Source organism: Protobothrops mucrosquamatus, unplaced genomic scaffold (genome assembly GCF_001527695.2).
Source record: "Protobothrops mucrosquamatus isolate PMUCROS unplaced genomic scaffold, P.Mucros_1.0 scaffold78, whole genome shotgun sequence".
Lineage (NCBI taxonomy): Eukaryota > Metazoa > Chordata > Lepidosauria > Squamata > Viperidae > Protobothrops > Protobothrops mucrosquamatus.
Genome location: NW_015386455.1, coordinates 65953 through 88735, shown reverse-complemented (window position 1 = coordinate 88735; position 22783 = coordinate 65953).

Below are 22783 nucleotides of genomic sequence, written 5' to 3'. Positions count from 1 at the left end.
ACCTGGCCTAGGGAGGATTTTATACTGGGTTCATTTTAAGGAATTCGAAATAACACAACTTTAAAATTTGGTTTAATTCGGTTTTACAGGGGGGGATTGTATATATGCCTTTGTTTTAAATATGTTGTGAGCCGCCCTGAGTCCCGTCGGGAGAAGGGCGGGATATAAATTAAAATAAATAAATAAATAAATAAATAAAAATAAATTTAATAATTTAAATTAAATAAAATAAATAATAATTTATCTAATTCTAGTTGTAAACCTTTAAAAAATTACAAATATATTTACAGGTGCAGGACTGCCACTCTTCTATATAATTTGTGTCCAAAGGACTTATATGCAAGTATGTGTGTCAGTCTTACTTTTTTCATGTGAGGTATTCAGTTAAATCAGTTGAGTGCATACACATCGTGGTCAGTATACAAAACAGAGCATTTCTCTGTATACTGGTGTGGAAGAAATTCCTACTATACTTAAAGTTACTTTTGATTAGTTATTTACATACACACACGACTGGGCCCAATTCCAAAATCTTGCAGCTGCTGGTATTGTGTTCTTAATAACCGATTGCTGCTTCCACAGTTTCTTGCCACGGCAGGGGCCAGGATGTCTACGATCTCTGGGTGCATCAAAAAGTCAAGGCAGAATGTCTCTCATTTCTTCTGTATGCCCTATGATTCATGATGAATTTTTGTTTTCAGATAGGGAAAGACTTCAGTCACATGGCTGCTGCTGCTGTTATCTTGGGTTTTTGATTTTACATCTGCAGAGCCCTGCTAGAAAAGATCCTGATGAAGCAGGCTATGTTGGTAACGGTCCTGCTTTCCTCAGGTTAATTATGCTATAGCCTGAAACACACTCAAAGATTATGAACACATTTTCGTTTTTATTTCTTTGTAGATTTTGGGCAAAGATGTGAGAATCATACCTGCAAATCACTATTAACAGTGTATTCTTGCTGAATCCTTAGAACTGCTGGGTAACCAGGATAATTTAGTTAAAAGATGAAACACTGCACAGATTCCAACGTTTTTCTCCCTGCTTTGTTTCCAAGGAAATAATAAAACGGAATAAAGAATGGGAAAGAGATAATTCAAGGACGATCTTTACAATGCACATATTCACCGTTTTTATACCTTTTTGCATCAGTTCTTGACACCTAGCAACTGCCTGGATAAGACCCTATAGTTTTCTGGGCAAGGTTTTTTGGGGGATTTTCCCTTGTTCCCTTGCTAGAGTTGAAAGAGAATAACTGGCCCAAAGTCATTCAGCTGGCTTAGTGCTAAGTTGGAAGAGAACTCACAGCCTCCTGGTTTCTAGACTGATGCCTTAACCACTAGCCCAGTGATGGCGAAACTTTTAGAGACCGAGTGCCCAAACCGCAACCCAAAACCCACTTATTTATCGCAAAGTGCCAGGGCCACATCAGCATTGTGGTGTCCTCATGGGGGAGCAGGGAGGTGCCTCTGAGTGCTGCCTCTGGCACGCAAAAACCGGGGGCGCAAAAATGGACCACCGTGCTGCAAGGCGCAAAAACAGCCATGCCATGGAGTGCAGATGCAAGGCGCTGCACCATGCAAGAATGGGGCAGGGCTAGTGAGTATCACACAGCACGTGCATGCTCGCAGCCCCGTGCACGCATGCATGCATAATGCTTCCCCCTCCCTTTTCTTCCAGTCCACCAATCAAGAATGGTTGGTGACCTCTGCTCTACCACCTCTACTCGAGCTTGCTAGTCGGTCGCTTCGCCTCCTTTGTGCTGGGTGGGGCTCCTGCTCCGGATGGCAGTGGTGGCCTGATGCACCTGCTGCTGGCGGCAGTGGCTCGTGTGCCAACAGAGAGGGCTCTGAGTGTTGCCTCTGGCACGCGTGCCATAGGTTCACCACCACTGCACTAGCCCAAACTGGCTCTCTATTAATAAACATTGTACTTAATTTTTCTGAAAGCAGTTGGACATGATGAAATGGATATTCTGCTTACTTTCCTGAATTATCCAATTACCATTTCTACAGTTTAGTAGTTTACTCAGTTTCTTTCTAGGAGTCACAGTGACACTTTCATTACAACTAAATGGTTACAGAAACACACATATGTCTACCAGCGGCATAGGTTTAGAGAAAATAAATTGACAGGTTGACTAGAAGGATGGATTGATGGAATTATTCATCAGCAGTTCTGTTCCTCATTGTTTAATTAGAGAAACAAGCCTCAGATTTCTGCTTTGGGAAACAAATTTGTCTTCTCAGAAATACATACTCCAGAAAACAAAATATCTGTTTGACAGTTATCTGGGAAATAATGTAGTTTGACGAAGATCTGTCAAACTAAAAGTTTGTACTAAAAGTTATAATAGAGCAGAGCCGAGAAACATAAAAACAGAAAACTGATGGCAGAAAAAGATCCAGTGGTCTTTCAAGTATGCTCCTTGATATATATTTTTTAATTTATTATTTTTAATTGTTCATTTTTTAAAAATTAAAAGAGATCTTAGTGTTAGTAACAGTAAGATTACTGAAATTCTATTAATGATCTTAGAAATCTGCTTTTCACTACAGAGAATGAAAAATATAACAGCTGTACAAAGATTCAAAGGACAAACTGAAAGAAAAATCATGATTAAAAACACACAAGAAAATATTGTATATTCCTGGTTTTATTATAATCAATTGTTAATGAGGTGGAGTTTAGATCAGAAGGTTGGTATTACTTTGGAGGATGTGAATTTGATCAAACAGATTAAAGATCCAACCCGAGCACATATAAAGAGAATTTATAATGCTTTGATTGAATTGGATTCTGAAACGGAACTAGTTAAAGACTGTATGATAAAATGGGCACAAAATATTCAAGAATCGATTTCATTGGATACATGGGAGACAATTTGGGTTAAAAATGTAAAATTTACTCAAGCCCAAAATTTAAGAGAAAATTTTTATAAGATGTTTTATAGGTGGCATTTGGATCCTCAAAAATTGTCATGCATGTATTCTAATTTACAGCCCAAATGTTGGAGATGTGGAAGTTTAGATGCAACTTATTTTCATATTTGGTGGACGTGTAGGGAAATAAAAGCATTTTGGATCAAGGTTTGGTGGAATATTCAAAATATTTTTAAGAAAAAGATAAAGTTTACACCGCAGTTACTTTTATTAGGTATTATGGGAGATTTGGATGCTAAAGAAATGAATCTGAACTTGGATCTTCCAAGACTTTGCAGTGGAACACAGATGACTGTAGAAGAATTTCACAAGAATCTCAGTGTAGTAAAGATAAATACTGGTGCATTCAAAAATGATGTTGTTATGGTTCTAAGAATTGCACTCAATTTATCAAGAAGATAAAGATGTCCATCTTCAATGGATACATTACCCAATACAGTCATGCTTTGTTCTCACTATACAAAAATGCAAGGCCAAACCATGAAGAAAGTGCTGATTTATCTGGAGAAACTAATATTCCAGCATGGTCAGCTGTATGTTTATTTAAGCTGAGGAAAAAGAGCTGAAAACATTACAGTATTCTTTGTTCTTTAATAAAATGTTTTCTTCTGTAATTTTCCAATCAAAACAATAGCAACCCATGGTCATTCTGTTTCTCTGTTTAGGTAAGGAAATATATCTGAAAGGATGATCCAATGGATCACAGGTTGTCTAGTGTTTGCCTATGAAGGAGATTTTTTTGTAGATACAGAAAACTAGAAATAGTAGTGATTAGTAATCTTTCTTCTGCAGTTTGAGTAAGACGGTCCTTTTAAGTTGTGGAAACAACCTCCTTGTGGAAACAATTGGAGGAGTTGGCTGGAGTAGGTTGGTTATCCGGATAGTAAATAGTTTTATTAGTGTAGCCAATGGTATAAGCATATTTGGAATCCTATAGACTAGCTTGTGGCTATCATTTTAGTAGTACTGTAAAGGGGTTGCAGTTTGGGAAAGGGAGGCAGAGGTTTGTTTCTCTGTCTGAACAATCCTGAATGAGTAGCAAGAACTGGGTTCAGCAACTTTTCTGACTTGCCTTGGGCTTCAGGCTCTCCGTTCAAGAGCTCTTGAAAGACTGGTGCTAGCAAGGTAAAATACAGCATTTGGACCATTTTCTTTATTTTCAGTGTTGCTTTGCTCAGTTGTGTAGCTTTATTTTGCACCCATTTCCTTTCCCTCTATTTGTCTTTTAAGCGACAATGATAGCTAGCTTTTTATGCACATTAGGCCTCCTATATCTTGGTACAACTATCTTATTCCTGAAGGACTTAAATTTTTCATACGTCCAAACATTTGCATGATTGAAGCAGCTTATAAATTGAACAAGCATATGTTATTCTTTGTTACTCCTAACATCACACTATTTGCACTAGTACCAGATGCTTTAAAACTGCTTGGGTAATCTTGTTGAAAAGAAAAAAAAAGAGCATTTTATTTAAAAGTTTGAGGACAGGGAATCTTCTGTTCTGCCCCACCCAGATACAAGCTGCTCTCTCAAAATAGTTGTTTTATCACTACATGAAAAGGCAAGCATTAAAGTGGAGTAACATTAAGTAGATGACTGGAAAGAAAATCTGGTATAGGAGTAAAAAGTTTAAGAAGTACTTGTGAAGTAGTTCCCCCCCTTCTTTTCAGTGGTTTTGTAAACAGGCCTCTCTCACTCACTCTTTACAAAGGGTAGAGTGAAAGGGTTAACAGAGAGGTCATGTTGGTTTAAAAAATTATGGTTTACCTTACAAGCTGGGTTGCCTTAGGTCATGGTGATACAATTCCTTCCCCTTGTCCTATGAACTAGAAGTTCACAAAAAATTTACTAACACAAGAGAGGAAGGCTGCCAAGTCCCTAAGCAATACAGAACAGACTTACCTGTTTTTATACACTGTTTAACTAATTATTTTAAAAAGAAACAGCCAAGCTGAAACAACTACCTTTTTCTTCAAGAAAAAGTTTTCCCCACAGCCTTTTCCACTTTTTTTTTTTAAAAAAAAAACTCTTCCAATGCTTGCTTTGGCATTTGGAAAGTCTTCCCCGATACCTGACACCTCTTGAAAGTGTCCTTCAGCAAACAGAGACTGAGATCAGCTCCAAAAGGGCCCGGTGCTGGGGCTGCTTTGAAAACATCTGGATGCCTCTGATGCTGACAAGAACCAGATGCCCTTCTGGACAAACAGCAGCACTTTTTGTCCCTCAGTCCCCTGCATTGCAATCTTATCAAGAAAAGTATTTTAACATGATAGTCTTGCTCCTTTAAAGCAGGTGTTTTGCACAAATGAAGAGCACTCCAGTTCCTGGAAGGAAAGAGCTCCCTCAGAGGGATTTTCAAAAAAACCCTTCAAGAAATGGTTTTGCTTGCAGAATCTACATCTGCAACTGGTTTAGTCAAGCCCAAATGAATTAAGATGCTTCTGTCAATTAAAAACGAAAGCTTCCAAGAGTAACCAATAGTTTTCAATGGAATGAAAACTAGGATAATGTAGTTTACATGCCATGGAGTCCTGTTTCTGCCTTCCCAGTATGAATTTTCCAAGGCCAAACTCTGGGGGCAATTTTCAGAAGCAGTATATAATGCAAGTCTTGGAAAAACAGGTTTTGAACTATGGGTGCAAACCCTTCTAATGCAGGAAACCGTTTCATACGTTGTCCCCTCACATTCTCTTGAAGAACTGGAGAAATGTGCTTCAGCAAGCTTGAATACTAGAAGTGAACTAAGTTTGTAAACACCACAGGCTCTAGAGAAAGATAATGAATGAGAATAATAAGATCTGAAAGTTTTCAAACTACTTACAGCTTTGTTTTCACTTTCTGTCAAAATTGTATGATTTGCTATTCAGTCAAAAAAGTAAAGAATAGAAGGAACACTTAGTTATAATCTGAGTCTCCAGTGCAAACATTACTGTGAATTGTGAAACAGAGCAAACAATATTACTGTAGTTAATGTAAATAAGGTAGGGATGATAATGGGCTCTGAATCAGATTCTCCCCCAGACCTGGCTGTTCCATATTTATGGAGTCATTTCCTGATTAGAACCTCCTAGGGTAAAATCCAGGCAGAATCCCCAGAGTTTCAGGATATTTATAAAGGACAGGAGCTGAAACTGCTAACAATTTGAAAGAGCAGATGAATTCCCCTTCTCCCTCATTATCCTTGTACAATTGTTCTTTCCAATTTCAGTTTATATAAAATTGCATGAAAAACCAGATCCACCAAAGGAAGCCTTTAATCTTCAATGGCAAAGTTCCAAAGTGGCAAGACGTCTATGTTGATACAATATTACAATTGTAGCTCTCCCTCTCTCTCTCCCTCTCTCTCCCCCCCCCCTGTGATGTTGTACAATATACATATATACTGTACACATAAATACACTTTATTATATACAATATAATGTGTATTTATATTTATGTATATTTTAAGTAAACCAAATTCCACTAGCCATATTTCAGAATTTGAATATTTAAATGTAATAAAATTCAAATTCAATACAATACAATACAATTCAACCCTTATGGCTTGAAGTTTAACCTAGAAACCTAGAATATGAATAGTTGAAAAGAAACCCTAGCTTGGTGCAAAAGAAGTGTTGTCACCTGACGTTCCCCCTGTGCTTTGACTTTCATTAATTTGAATTTAAATTTGAGATATTTAAAATATTAAGTGATTGAAGAAGCCCTGTATATGCTGGGAAATAAAATAAATGCTAATTCCTTCAAAGAATTCCCAGGTGGAATAAAAACAGCCAGAATGAATTTATCCCTCCCCAGAAAACATCACCAAGGAGGTTGACTCTGGTAACAGTAAGTTACCATTTCAGGAACTGCTATATTAAAGAGAGCAGTTTTACTGTATGCTTGCAGAGCTATTAAAATGTTTTTTAAGAGCTGGAAGCAACCTTTCTTGCACAATTGATTAGCTAATGCATCTCCCATCTACCTTAGGATCTACCTCTGGTCAAATACTGTATAAGTCAAATATGAACAAACCTTCTGTACTATAACTTGCTAACTAGTTAAGGAAGTCAGTTTGGTATAGTGGTTAAGGCACCAGGTAAAAATCAGCAGACTGTGTGTTCCAGTCCCACCTTAGGCAGGAAGTCAGCTGGATGACCTTGGGCTAGTCACACTATTGTAGAGCCATAGGGCTGGAAGGGACCTTGGAAAACTTTCTGGTCCAATCCCCTGCCCAAGGCAGGAGCTATCAGCCCTAAGAAGCAGGAAAGGGCAAACCACTTCCAAAAATCTTGCAATGAAAATTGCAGAGGTTCAAGAGTCAACAATGACTTCAAGACATGTGTGCATGCTTACACACACACACACCAATGTCCTAACTGGTTTCATGTTATTTATAAACTTAATATTATTGTACAGATCAGCTTTCTTTAATGCAATATTAATTCACAATTACTTCATTATGATTTTTTTACTTATATATCTTTTCATTTATTACATATACCTACTGTTAAATCTTGTGATTCATGAAACTATCTAGCTATTCAGATCTGCAGAGATGCCTCTTTGGAAATGTAGTCATTGTTAGAAGCCTGACCTGTAATTGAGGCTATTTTCTGCCTTTCTCCCCAGGCTATAGAACACACTCTTTTAAGACTTGACTTTAAACATCTTGGAAATTAGAAAATGTATAAAGATGGTGGCTATCTTTAATCCATTTCTAGAGGAGTCTAGATCAGACTGGCATTTGGAAACAAGATGACTCACTGCCATTTACATTTTGGTTGGTGGTAGCACAACTATTCCTTCTATATAGAGAGCTTCTAAAGAGAATATTAAAGAAAACAAATGATTAGTATTGATGGGAAGAATAGGATATGTCTTCTTTTTCATACCGCCCAAATCCTAGTCTTACAGGGGTTTCTATAGGTTCAGAATCCTCCTCTTCCTCCTCAGGATTGCTTAGAGAAATTGAAAAATTGAGTGATTTGAAAGATATGTATACATATACATATACATATACATATACATATACATATACATATACATATACATATACATACATACATACATACATACATACATATATATATATATATATATATATATATATATATATATATATATAATAAAATAAAACGACCACCAAGAGAAATCTATAAAAACATATAGAGTTTAATCCGCCAAGCTTTCGTCAAGTGCACTTGACATCATCAGGGCTAAAAAGGCAAATGCCGGTAAAGACTTATATACAGTCATTCAATGCCTGCTTCCGGCTCCTGGAGCGCGTAACCGGCCCCAGCTGATCCTGCCGCACTTCGAGCGTGCTGCCTGCTTTGATGTTCGGCTCCTTTTTCTGAGTTCGCGTCCTTTCGAGTGCTATTACATTCATTACCAGGGTGTTAGGTAGATTCGATGGTAAGGCATTCTTGCTTTCCCTGCATACGGCTCCCCCGCTGTTATACATGTGTCTGTCTCTGAGAGGTGGGGGGAAATGTAAGTTGTTTCCTGAATTCTTACGAACACGGTGTCCGCTCTCCCTGCGCCCTGGCATAGGTCGTTCTTTCTCCTTTTTGTTTCCATTCCCCTCCCTCTCCCTCCCTCCCCCACCACTGATCTTGTACGGTTGGTGAGGCACTTTAGTGCCGTCCTCCTCGTAAGGCACCTCGGCTCCGTCTCTCTCGCGGGGAGCCCCCGCTCTACTTTTTTCCTGGCGGGCCGCCTCCGCTCTGTCCACCTCTCCGGCTCTGTCTCTCCCCCAAGACGTCCCAGTCTCATCCCCCTTGCCCACTATCTGGGCGTCCTCGATCGTTACTCCACGTCTAGCATTTCGTCATTCAATCCATTGTCGGCAGGTTGCTAGATGCACTGGGGAAACCCTCCCCCCACTTCACCTCGACCGAGTTGTCATAGGATGTCTGACAGTGCTGCCGGCGGGTGGCTCGTCCTCCCCCCGGTCCTTTGGTCTCGTGATGTCTCGCTCATTCACCTGCCCCTTGGATCTCAATCCTTTGTTGGATGGGCTGTCTCCCCCTGCCAAGGGAGGGGGAGAGGCACGGCGTAACCGCCTCTGAAATCGCTGTGACGGTTGTTTGCTGGGGCCCGTTTGTTGGGGGCCAGCTGACGGCTGCACATCTAACGGAAGGGGGCCGCTATTCCAGGCTTTGCTAGTCCGATCAAGTGAGGACAGGTGGGGGCTCCAAGGGATGTTCTTTTTCCAGTCTTGCATTTCCCTCCTGACTCCTCTTAGGTCATTCGTACAGCGATTGATGTTCCATGTCCTGAGTGCTCGATGAGCTGAGCATAGGCCTACATGGCGGTTGATTGAGCCCGCCTCTGACAGCCATGCTTCTTTTAGCAGGCGGCCTCCCTTCGTGGAGTCATTAGCTAAGACCTGGGCATTCTCAAAATCAAAGCGATGTCCATGCTCCATCATGTGGGCCCAAATCTGAGAGTATGACTCCCCTCTCCTGACTGCCAGTCTATGTTCTTGAAGGCGTGTTCCCAGTCTCTTAGATGTTTCGCCTATGTAATTGCTCTGGCATCCCATGCAGTCGATCTTATAGACAATTGCTGATCTCTCAGCACTGGGGAGTTGATCTTTGGGGCACATTACTTTTGCCCGCAAGGTCTGGTCAGGTCTGTGGGCCACCTTTATAACGGGGGTTATCACTGACACTCCATCCTCCCCCCCCTCTCTCTCTCCCTCCCCCACTCCCTCCGTTCCCCCCTCTCTCGCTCCCCCCCTCTCTCTCCCCCCCTGCTCCCTCCCTCCCCATCCATTCGCCTCTCTCTCTCTCCCTCCTCCTGATCCCCTCTTTCAATGGGCCGTATTTGCATAGCATCCAAACAACCTGACCCCCGTGCCTCGATGCTCTCACCCCTCTGTCGGTATCCGCCTTTTGCATTAGAGTGGCTTTGATAACTGTTGACCTGAAATTTAGTGCACAGCATATTCCCAAGAGAGATAGAGAGATCTGAGACTTTCAGATGACATAGTAAGCCTTTGTTAAGGATAAATTTTCAAAAGATGTCAAGAGAAATAATGCTTTGGATACCTGCCAGATTTTTCTTGACTTCTTTATTTTACATTTTGGGTTATAATGGATTTAGATGGTTACTTAATTATTTATTGGAATGGATTTGTTTCTTCCTTTCTTCTTTTTGTTGTGGAATACATGAGTCAAGCAAGCTTTGATTTTTCTACCCGTGTTATTTTTAATTGCAGCTTATTTTGTTGTTTGTTTTGCAGGGATGGGAGATAGCTCCCACAAAGGCTTTTATTTTGGGACATATCATTTTCTGGACAAGAAAGATGGTTTGAAGTTCCAGTATTGGATCTCAGTTGAGCATCAGCTTAATATCAAAATCGATTGATATGATTATTGATTCACATACAATAAAAAAACTTTAGGGCTTTTTGTTTATATTTATTTATTAGGGGACAAGGACTAGCTAAGAATAGCTAGATAACGTAGGCTACAGTTCTTAATTTACTGAGGAGCAGTAAACTGAATGAGCTTCATTTTCAATAAGAATACCTAGAACTACAGGTAGTCCTTGACTTACAACCACTAATTAAGCCCAAAATTTCTGTTGCTAAGTGAGACATTTGTTAAGTAAGTTTTGCCCCATTTTAAGACCTTTTTTGTTGCTGTTATTAGGTGAATCACTATAGTTGTTAAGTTAGTAACACGGTTGTTAAGTGAATCTGGCTTCCCCATTGACATTGCTTGTCAGAAGGTCGCAAAAGGTGATATGTGACCCCGGGGACACTACAGCCGTCATAAGTATGAGTCAAGCCTCTGAACTTTGATCACATGACCATGGAGATGCTGCAAATGTCTTAACTGTGAAAAATGGTCATAAGTCACTTTTTTCAATTCTGTTGTAACCTTGAACTGTCACTAAAAGAACTGTTGTAAGTGGAAGACTGCCTGTATGAGAGCATGTAATTAAGTTACTAAAGCCCAGGATTCCTGATATATGTATTGCTTGAGAAATTGAGCATTTGACTTGATAGGATGCCATATATTTTTCAGATATATAGACAGATCCCATAAGCAAATAAGAATCTGAGCTGAACCTTGGTGCCATTTGGGAGACATGGCATTCCCCACATGATACTAAACCAGTTCCAAGAAGATGAGAGTCTTCTATCATAGGAGGACTATAGTATCACTCCTTGACATTGCTGCCTGGCTTGCTGGATATTGAAGGAAGGGCAGTAAACTTTACAAGTTCCTTTTTGTGGCAAAGTCAATGAACACTAGGATTTCATATTTAGGATTAAGTGGTGAGCCCCGTGTGCAGTGCAACACATACAGCATGTTCTTTGGTGAAGGGGTCTTTCAAAAAACAGCTTTTCAGAATCTTTTAGTTGAAGGTGATCAAGTCTTTTTTTCAAGCTTACCAGAAAAAACAAGAATGGCCAATAGAATAAAAGCTTTTCAGAGTGAAAGGCAAATTAAATTGTATTTTATCTGCTCATTCCAATTTTGACTGATATCATATTTCTGGGACTGAAAATTCCATAGTTATTACAGCCCTATATCCGGTCATATATTCCATATCCTTCTCTTTGATCTCTGCTCATATACCAGCCTGCCAAATTCAGGAAAGAGGAATGAGGTGTTGGGTTTAATCCTTCTTCAGCTAATCTTTGGTAATTCTGAGGATTTTGGATGTTCATTCAAAACTCTAAGGTTTATGCAAAGTATATATCTGTTTGCACATAATTTGCAATATTTCCAGTTTTAGCATGTGACTGTGCTTAATGAGGTTCAAAGGATACAACGTAGCTATGTTGTTACAAAATGGATGTGTTGGCACATTTAGAAATTATAGAAAAAAAGAGAGAGGACTAAGGAAATTATTTTATTTAATATTAACAATGTTCAACTTTTTTGGACATTGAAGAACTGCCACTGCTGTTCATCAAAGTGTATTGGCAGTATTTTTCCAGGAAAGATTAAAATATTATTTTCCTTGTTTTTTGAATATTTTAAATGACATTCTTTTTTAAAAGTATCTTCCCTATTAGTATTTTTTCTCAGTTTGAAGAATATTAAACATCTGTGTTGAAGTAGGAAGATATAGAAACCTGTTGTTTATTTGTAATTTTTTATGATGTAGGTTGCAATCCTATACCACTGGACATTAAATTCCAGAGAACTTAATAAAATCTATTTACAGGATTGTGTTGATGTATTTTATCCAGTTGGCCAGAATCTCCAGTCACAGACAAAAGTTCCAAGGCATTCCAGAAAGACCTGAGAATAATACCGAAAAGATGAAATGAAAATTTGACAGTTCTAGTTCAGAAATGATTATCTTTTTATAGTTGGCTAAAATCAAAAATATTATTTATAGGAAAAGATAGCACTGAATAATTTTAACCAGTCAAGATAATTTCCTTCTTTTTTGAAATTACTGGAAACACTAAGAGAGAAAGAAAGAGACTAATCCTGCTTCCAGATTCTGCTGCTCAGAAGTTCATAATGGACAATGCATCGCAAATGATATTTTTATAACAAATTTATTTTACCAGTTTTTTGGGGTTTGTTACAGCATAACATAAACCCACACATTAACCTGTTTTTTGATCAATGACTGCTGTTTATCTATGTTAGAGGATTTATGTATGAGGAGAAAGTTAGCCTAAAGTGGGGATCAGAGTGCACTGATCTTTCCTGACTATTTCTACATGAATTTAGAATATTAATTAAATCTGGGGAACAGGGAAGTGTTCTATCAAATACCCTGTTACCAAAATATTCAGTCCTATAATAGTAATGATCAACAGTTTGAACTGAGCTTGCAGCTGGAAGAGTAATTAGTATCTCAGCCAGTGACATCACTTGGCTAAATGTAAGTAGATTGGGCCTAGTAAGCACTGGAATAGGGTATACTGGTAAGAAATCCCAGTGCTATAGATTAATTATTTTTTTATTTGGTTTATTTTGCACTTTTCGAATTGAAAACTCTGGACAGGTTACAGGTCTTCAAATGTCAAGGGAACAATACTACTAAGTCAAATTATAAAAACAGCAATAGTATAAATGAAATAATAAAACATGCCTTTCCCAAGATTGATACCAAGAAATCTAACTCGGATTCACTGAAGAGCCGGTGAAATAAAATTAAATTAAAATTTCAATTAAAAAACATTTTCAAAGATTAAATTATTTCATTAGCCTGGGGAAATGAAAATGAAAATGAACCCTAGAAGGCAGTGACAAATGATTGAATGTCATATTAATGTGTCATTCACTATCCAACCTGACAATCCAGAAAGATAAGCCTCTGATTTGTGTGAAGAATATTGCAAGCCTGTTCATTCAAGAAGGGGGGGGACTTGATTGAGAACAAACTGAAAAAAACAACCCCCAATTCCTCGTCTCACAAGGGCTTTCCTACTGCCCCAAAGCATCTCTGCCCTGTCTTCACTTCTTGGCCTCTATCATAGATGAGAGGCACTAGTCGAAGAGCTTTCCTATCTTTTTTGAATCTGATGAAAAATGAAAACTACAGTGCCAATCATGAGTAAAAGTAGTTTAAACTGTGCCTCCCTTGAAAATAGGTTAGCTGTGTGAGAGAATATGGAAGGCTATGCTCCAACTTCCAGTGAACCAACTCAAACAAGGGTCTCTTTATTTTTACAGTTTTAAAAACTTGAAATCAAAGTTTTGTTTTCCTCCTCCTCCCTCCTTGTATACCATATCTTTTAGATTATAAGCCTTAAGGCAGCATTATTTTTTCTCCAAATATATGTAAGTCAATATTGGAGTATTTTTGGAAAAGGTTGGAATTAAAAAACTAAATAAAATTGAATACATGTATTTGTAACTCTAGTCTAAATACCTCCACGCCATTGCAAATTTGCTCCCAATGTGGAAATGCAAAGATGGAATTGTATGTTGGTTTATTAAATGGACTCCTGTCGGTCCTTATTTGGGGGATCCTGTTCTGCTCTTGAGATCAAAGACAATAATATCCAAAGTATTCATTCATTTTCATACGAAACTGAAAGATTCAAATTAGTCTCTCAACCTGTTTGCCTCCCAGTAGGCTGTTTTTTTTAATCAAATTATATCTGCCTGGAATAATAATATTTGCTACTATACAAGGGAGTAGTTGTGACTACAGATTCAACTCTGTGGGCATGAGAACGAAACCAATGATTTCACTTGAGAAAGCTCTCCCCGAGTAGGGAGAGGTGGGATTTCGCTAACTGCTCTTCAAATAGTTCTTCAAAAGTCTGTCCCGCTCCAAGCAAGAAAGAGTTATGTCTGGAATATTTCACTTTAGCTTTCAGAGACCCGCTTTGTGTATCCCTTGGAGTGTGAGCCCTCAATGAATAGCAATCGCAGTTTAAACTGTTTATTCCTTTCTTAGCAATAATGTTTAGGTTGAGGAAAGCCTTCCAAGATATATAGAATTTCTCATGCTGAGTAAGGGGTCCTTCACTTTTTTGCTACTGTTGCTGCTGCTTTCCACACTGGGGGCATTATTTTGATATGTCCCCTTTTCATTCATATTCTGATAGGTAAAAGAACTCTCAATGTTATCATAATAATATAAGCTTCTTATTTTTTCAAGGTCTATAGTACAGCCATAAAAAAAAGGAAGAAAGCCCCAAGTTGAAATGTGAAGGTTCTGTGTGTGTTTTTGGAACAATTTTTCTCCCAAATAATTAGAAAAACCCATTCAGTCTATGAAGATAGAAAAGGGAAAGGTAAAAAATAAAGTTTAATGTTTCAGATTCTCATTTTTGGCTTTATGTCCTTGATACCCCTTTATGTCCTTGATACTTTTAATAATTTCATTTGTTGTAGTTTTCAATTTTATTTAAACAAAATTAACCTTCTGTATTTACCTTGGATGCAAAATAACTACATTGACTTAACATATGATGGTTTTTATTAGTATTTACAGTAATACTTTGCATACTTTTATAGAAGAAAAAATATTTTATTGACTTAGAATAACACAGGATAGAAAGCAGTTCTGTTCGGAAACATTTGAATCCCATGTGATACTAATTTTTAAAAGTCATCATTGTTTTTTTCCATTCCCTATCTTGTCAGCAGCTAGTAGAAACAGTATTCTCTATATAACAATTCAGATTTATACAGTAATTTAACGTGCTAAAAGCACCTCACATATATTCTGAAAAAAATTACATCCACTCTGTAAAGGGGTCCATTTTATTATTAGCTTCATTTTATCCAGTCACTCTAGTTTATCATTTAGTTCAATAAAAATCCACTGGTTGGGCAGCCAATGCATTTAAACAAAATAAATAAGAAGAATACTATGCACTATTGTTATCCTCATATTGTCATGAGTTAATGTTGAGATGTAATGGCTTACAGGAGGGGTCTTCAAATTTGGCCCTTTTATGACTTGTTGACTTCAACTCCAGGAATTCCTCAGCCAGGCACACTGGCTGATGAATTCTGGGAGTTGAAGTCCACAAGTCATAAAAGGGCCAAGTTTGAAGACCCCTGGCTTACAGGCTTAAAATATAGCTCATTATTGTTATTCGTACATGTAGAAATTATGTAAATCTGAAGTAGAGAGTGTAAACTAAGGCAAAGAGTGCCAATGAGGAATCAAACCTGGAACATGTTACTGAATGCAAGTAAAGAAATTAGGACTTCCGGTTTGCCATTGTGGCGCTTGCGGATGCATGGAGGCGAGCTCCGTCTTCAGCGTCCAGTTTTATCCTGCTGGGGGACCCTGGAAAGGGTCAAAAGTTGCCCTGTAGGGGCGACGAGCGAGGAGAGGACCCATGCCTCTTAATTGATTGTCAGCCGCCCTGAGTCCGCAAGGAGAAGGGCGGGATATAAATTCGAATAATAAATAAATAAATAAATAATAAAATGCCTGATTGCAGAAGGGCGGCAGCCCTGCCACTTGATCCGGGGCAGCTCTCCAAACCGGCGGGGAAAAGACCAGCCATAGCAATATGGCTCGTCATTAAGCTGCTGACAGCCGAAGTCAAAACTACAACCAAGCACCTTTAAAGCAATGCGGATGAAACTGGGTGAGATCTGATCTTCTCTTTAAGACTTTACATATTTTTCCTGAAAAAGCTGCCCAAAGTATTTCTCCTCCTGTGAGGAGAGAGGGAAGGGAATTTTTACCCCACCCTCTAAGAGTAGCAGCCACTGACTACTCAGGGGAATAGAGTAATTATAAGAACAACTTTAATTTAATCGGATGCTTATACCTTTGAAATTTGGGGACTAACAGTCTTCCTATTCTTATTGGAGATGTTTGTTTCTATCTAAAAAGAAAAGCGATAAACCTTGACAAACTATTATTAAAATTTGGGATTTAAAAAGTTTTAAACGGCATCAGTGACATCTTGTGGTGAAGTATGTTACTACAATTTGTTATTGACTAAAAAAGAAGCCCAGAACTTAGAAAAAACTCTTTTGACCTTGACAGATACCACCTGTGAGAAGCCCAGCTGTAAAGAAGGAACTGCAGGGCGGTATATCTGGCCTGTTTGAACTATGAAGATAAACCTTTATTGGTTTTCAGAGTTATATATGAGAAATTGTTATAAGACTACCTACAACATGCAAAATAGATGTCACATACCTAACTATAAAAACAAAAAACTATTTTTAACATTTGATTTTAAAATCCTCAACTTAATACATTATCAAGGGAACATGGATGAAAATCAGGAAAAATCCTTTTTACGTTGAAATCAATATACAAAACTATTCTCTCAGCGTGTAACAAAATGAAAGTCAACACAAAGGAACAAGATGCCAGTTTAGACATACAAACCCAGATTTTGACTACAACCAAAGATCTAACAATGCAGAAAACAACAGGAGAAGTGGAACAACTAAATACTAAGACAGATAACCCAACTGACCAACATATCCAGCCAAAGGGGAAATTATAAAAGAAAGTGACAACATTGAAAATGGAAAAAACATTTTTCATAAATCAGAAGAAATTTGAGGAAAAGGAAGAAGAACAGATTGAATGGAAGATAAACTTATCAGGACAATTGTGGGAAATTGGAGTAATAGGGAAACGATTAAATGAATACAATGGGGCTAGTGCTCCCAAAAAACTGTAATTAGATGGTCTTTCTTACTTCAAATAATACATATAATAATAGAGGGAGAACTTGTTTGAGGAATCAAAAGTATTGACATGGAAGGTTAGTTGGCAAAGGAAAAAAGCCAGAGTAAGGCTGAAAGAAACTAGGGTTTTGATTTATTAGAGGGGATTCTATACTATTGATTAGAGGGTTGAATATGATGGAACATAGGTAATTTTTTAGAAAATAAAGTAATATTATAATTGAATAGGTAAGATGTGTAATAAGACTAATAGATTTTTGGTTTAATATGGTAAAAAATAGATAATTTTTAGAAAATAGAATAAGATTATATGCAACTAGACAAGATGTGTATTTAGAATATTAGATTTTGTTATAAAAAGGGAAAAATGTAGAAGTTGAGATAAGGGAAACTCTGGTCACCTAAAGTTTGGAAATTATAACATACCAAATATTAAATTGAATATTGAGGGGAAATTAAAGCCTGGGATTAAAGCAATAACAGGACATTGATGTATATAAGATTGAATGCAAACACAATTAAGATATGTATAAGTTAAAAAATATTGATAAATGTAACAAAAATGATTTTACTTAATTGATAACAATAAGAACTATATTAGTTCAATATGAGATAGTAGATATTAAGGGAAAAGAGAGGAAATATCTGATGATGTAACTTGAGATTTGTGCCAAAGATTTATGTATGTTATGGAATTATTGATTATCCAGTCACCACGTTGCTTTTTAAATGTTTAATTGTAAAATTAGAAAACTAATAAAATATTATATATATATATATATAAAAGAAACATGATGAGCTTCTAGCTTAGAAAGGCCCATACATGTTGTGATCTCTAAGTTTCCAGCAAAATCGGCTTTTTACACACCTATAAACAAGCATTCTTAATCTGATTTCCATTAATCTTGCCCATTTCTTTTTAAGGGGTATAAAAAAATTAAAATTTCTGGCCACATATTTTAAAAAAATATGAATGAGGTATATGCAGAAAAACTCCTCACCCATTTCTAGAACAGGATCCAGGGTGCTGAAAACTGACCAGGAGTAATCTGTTCTAACTCATTCCTTATTTGGACAGTTTTTGTTGCTGTTATTGTTGGTGATTTGGTTTAATTTGTTTTTGGGGTGGTGAAATGGAAGTCCTCTCGTACTATCCCAAAAACAAAAATGAATCATGGCCTTTGGTGATATATAGTGCTGACCTATTGAAAGTTCCTTCACTACCCTATGATGTGATGTATCTGGTCAAGGAGACCTGGATTCATTTAAATTAGCTAAGTTATCCCTTACTTTCTACCCTAAGCTCAAGTCCTTCATTCCTCTAGTGGCATAACAACCAGCTAAAGTTTCATTTCCTTCTGAGAGTATATAGACACAAAATAGGAGTTAAGAAGTTCTAACTTCTAACCATCACCTGTAACTGATTCATCATTTTCTCCATGCAACAGATCTAGACCATCTTTAGCTTTCATGTATTTATATCATGTCCAAAGTACCCCTCCCTTTGTTTTTGTTTTTTAACATATCTTGCCAGCCTCAGTTCAATCTGAGCATTAGACTTTCTGAAAGTGTTTCTTTATAGGTAGTCCTCGACTTATAACCATAATGGAGCCTCCCATTTCGCTAGTAAGCCATGACAGTTATATCTGTCAGTAATCACCTGCTGACTTGATTTTACAATCTTTTTTGTGGCAATTGTTAAGTGAATATCATGGTTTGCTATGGGGTGTTTTTGTCAAAAAACAGAAATAAAACACTGTGTTGTGGGGTTTTTTTTTGGCAAAAACATAAATCATAGTAAATGCAGGCCAGTTGCCAAGTGCCTGAAATAAAATTACATAGCCTTAGAGAGCAGTTGTCAGAACTTCTGAACTTGAGGTACATTTTCAGATTTTGTGGGGATTGCTTGCACTTGTGCCTTTTGTATCTAGTTTTGCAGAATTTTCAATCCTTTGTAGATACTTTTGTCCTTCGGGATTTCTGTCAAGTGCCAGGGAAACCAGGAGAGTCAGGCAGTTCAAATTAGTATAAAAATTTAATGCAAGCTTAAGCTCCCTATTAGGATCTGAGCTATAAAGGTCAAGAAAAATTAGCCAGAGTTAAGAACAGAAAGGAATTCCAGGTGGGCTGGACTTAGATCTCTTATGGGTGTAAAGGTACTCATGACTGATGATGCATTTGACCCCTCCCTTGGGCTCAGCCTGGTCATCTCCTATAATTTCAAGCCTATTCTCTGTGCATGCTTCAGGTTTGATCTCCAAAAGGTGCTTTGGAGAGCATAGAAGTATAAAATATAGCTCCCGCCTTTTCCCAATATTGTGCTGTATAATCCTAGAGAAAGAGGTGGCTACTTTAAAGGATTGCAACCAGGTGTTTCATATGTGCTCCTGTGCCCTCAGACTGTTCTCTTAGATAACAAATCTAAAGTCTTTGTTGTCTGTCTATCAGGGTTTATGACAGATGATTTACTTACTGCAAATTGACTGGTGGCATTTCAAGATATTTCTTTTGGGTTCAGGAGAAGTAATACAAAGTAGAGGTCTCTAACCTTGGCAACTTTACGACTTGTGGACTTCAACTCCCAGAATTTCTCAGCCAGCATGGCTAGCTGAGCAATTTTGGGAGTTGAAGTCCACAAGTTGTAAAATTGCCAAGGTTGGAGACTCCTGATATAAAGGAAAAATGTAGACTCCTTGTTTCTGTGACCTTAGCTATTGTAAAAGATACTCCTGCACTGAACTTCATCTGACAAGTGTACTGCATAGCTAACTAATTATGCAAGCAAACAGATTTGATCATCTGATTGGTTTTCTAATGGGTTGATACATTCAGGAACTAATGTTTGCCTTTGAATCCTGCTATAAGTAGGTGCCCAGAGCTGTTTCTGTAATGGTCGGTGAGCATAACCTTGGGAAACAAGAAACCTTCAGGTAAAAGAAGTCTCAGCCTATAGAAGGGGAGATAGCATGGGAAACATTTCAGAAGAGACGCTTTCTAGTTTTTTAGAGAGTAAAGAAAAGAGGAGAGAAAAACTGCAAGATTCTGCTCATGTAACCTTAGAATAAAATAATTACTATAGTACTCATGGGGTTTGGAATTAAGATTGCCGGGAGAAATATCAACAACCTAAGATATGCAGATGATACCACTCTAATGACAGAAAGTGAAGAGGAACTAAAGAGCCTCTTGATGCGGGTGAAGAAGGAGAGTGCAAAAGTTGGCTTGAAACTCAACATTAAGAAAACCAAGATCATGGCATCCGGCCCTCTCAATTCCTGGCAAATAGATGGGGAAGAAATGGAGGTAAAGACAGATTTTATCTTCCTGGGCTCCAAGATCACCACAGATGGGGACTGCAGCCAAGAAATTAAAAGATGCTTGTTCCTGGGGAGGAAAGCTATGGCAAATCTAGACAGCATATTAAAAAGCAGAGACATCACCCTGCTAACAAAAGTACATATAGTCAAGGCCATGGTTTTCCCAGTTGCAATGTATGGCTGTGAAAGTTGGACCATAAGAAAGGCGTAGCGTAAAAGAATTGAGACCTTTGAATTATGGTGCTGGAGAAGATTCCTGCAAGTCCCCTGGACTGCAAGGCAATCAAACCGGTCAGTCCTAGAGGAGATCAACCCTGACTGCTCTTTAGAAGGCTGGTTCCTGAAGTTGAAACTCAAGTACTTTGGCCACCTAATGAGAAGGAAGGACTCACTGGAGAAGAGCCTAATGCTGGGAAAGATTGAGGGCAATAGAAGAAGGGGACGACAGAGAATGAGGTGGCTGGATGGAGTCACTGAAGCACTGGCGTGAGCTTAAATGGACTCCAGAAGATGGTAGAGAACAGGAAGGCCTGGAGGAACATTGTCCATGGGGTCGTGATGGGTCAGACATGACTTTGTAACTAACAACAACAACAACAACAACATCATCAACAACAACATAGTATTCATAGTTGTGTTTCTTAACTGGACTACCTTGAAGAACTAACAATTTCTTTGTTTGTGTAACAAGGCAGAGATTGATTATATCAATCTAATCTGGAAGATTAGAGATATATGCATTATATTCTTATTTGTCTTTCAAAAAATAAAATATTATGGGACTTCTGGTTTTGCGCCCGCAGCACATGGCCATGTGAGAGCGGACCTCCGCTCCCCATGGCTAGGTTCTTCCTGCTTGGGGGACCCTAGATGGGTCTGAAATTGCCCCAGAGAGGTGATTGTGAAGGAGGGGTGCCCTGTTGATCACGAAGCAATGGCAATAGCTTCGTTTGATCTGGGGAAAGCTGTCCAAACCCAACAGGAGAAAGGCTAGTGTGAGATCAGCGTCTAGCCCAAGCTGCTTGCAGCCAAAGTCCCAGAGCACGAACCTAAACATCGGTGAACAGCATGCTTTGAATTGGTGAGAGTACGGATCTTCTTTTTCTATCTACTATCTAAATCCTTGAAAAGATCCCCAAAGCAAGAAAACCTCCAGAAGTGAAGGGAGGGGACTATATCCCCATTCCCTTACAGATGGAAGAGGCGAATTAATATTAAAGGAGGGGAAAAATATATTAAAATTTGATTTAAAATACTTCAGTCTGGACAAATTTAGGAACTAAAAAACTGTCAAGATTATACCCTAATTTTTTTTGGGGTGGAATTATAAAAATATATAACAAAAATAACTTTTTGATTGAAAGAAAAACTGAAAAAAGAAATAACTACTGACATCTAGTGGAGACTCAGAGAATAGAACACTAACAATAAGAACTCAGAAATTGACAGAGTGCCTAGAAACAAAGAAAAAGTTGTTCTTTTGAATTGCAAATAACCTTGAAGATAGCTGGGAACAAAGGAAGAGCCAGCTATAAGATTAAAAAGTGTTTGAAAGAAAAAAAAACACTTGGACTGTTGCTTAGATCTAAGAACTGTTTATGGAAAAGAAAAACCTTGGCTTTTTGGCTAATCTTTTAAAGGAGAATATGTAGGAAGGATTTAAAGTGGCTTAACATACTGAACTGTAATTTTGACTGACTGATAAATTGACTTTTGAATTAAAACATTGATGAAAGATTATTTGAAGGGGGGAGACAACATGGATATCACATACGTATCAAAAAATGACAGGATGCCACATTCAATATTTTCTCCTGAAGGACGTAGCCTGGAAAATCAAGGGCCTCCAGAAGCAATACTTCAAGGCAAGATAAATACTTCCCAGGAGGAAATATATGTAATGTTAGGACAAATACAAATGACAATAGACTCAAACCACGAGGAAATCCGAAACAATTTTGATGATTTAAATAAGCATATTTCCAATCTAAATTTACAATTAACCCCACCCCCCGGGAAATAACAACAAAGGCACAAATAAATCAGACAGCAGACTACAAATTAGAAGAGTATGATCAAATTGATGAAACAACAAAGGAAAAGAATTACGATTTGACACAAACAGGAAAAAATCTTCAAGGTTCTGATACAACAAGAAAAATGGAATTATCAGGAGAACCATCAAAGTTTGGGAGACAGAAAGTACTTATCTTACTTACTTCATCTTTTGTATTCCCAACAACATTTGTAAAATACAGGAACTGCTGGGTAAGTGGATTACATCAACTTGGAAAATTACTTGGTAAAAGAAGAAGACCAGAGACAGATACAAGAGATTTGACTCGCCCTACCAGATGGACTATTACATGAATAATCATTTGTTTGAATATGGCTAAAAAATCAGAGAATTTTGAACACAAAGGGGCTTTA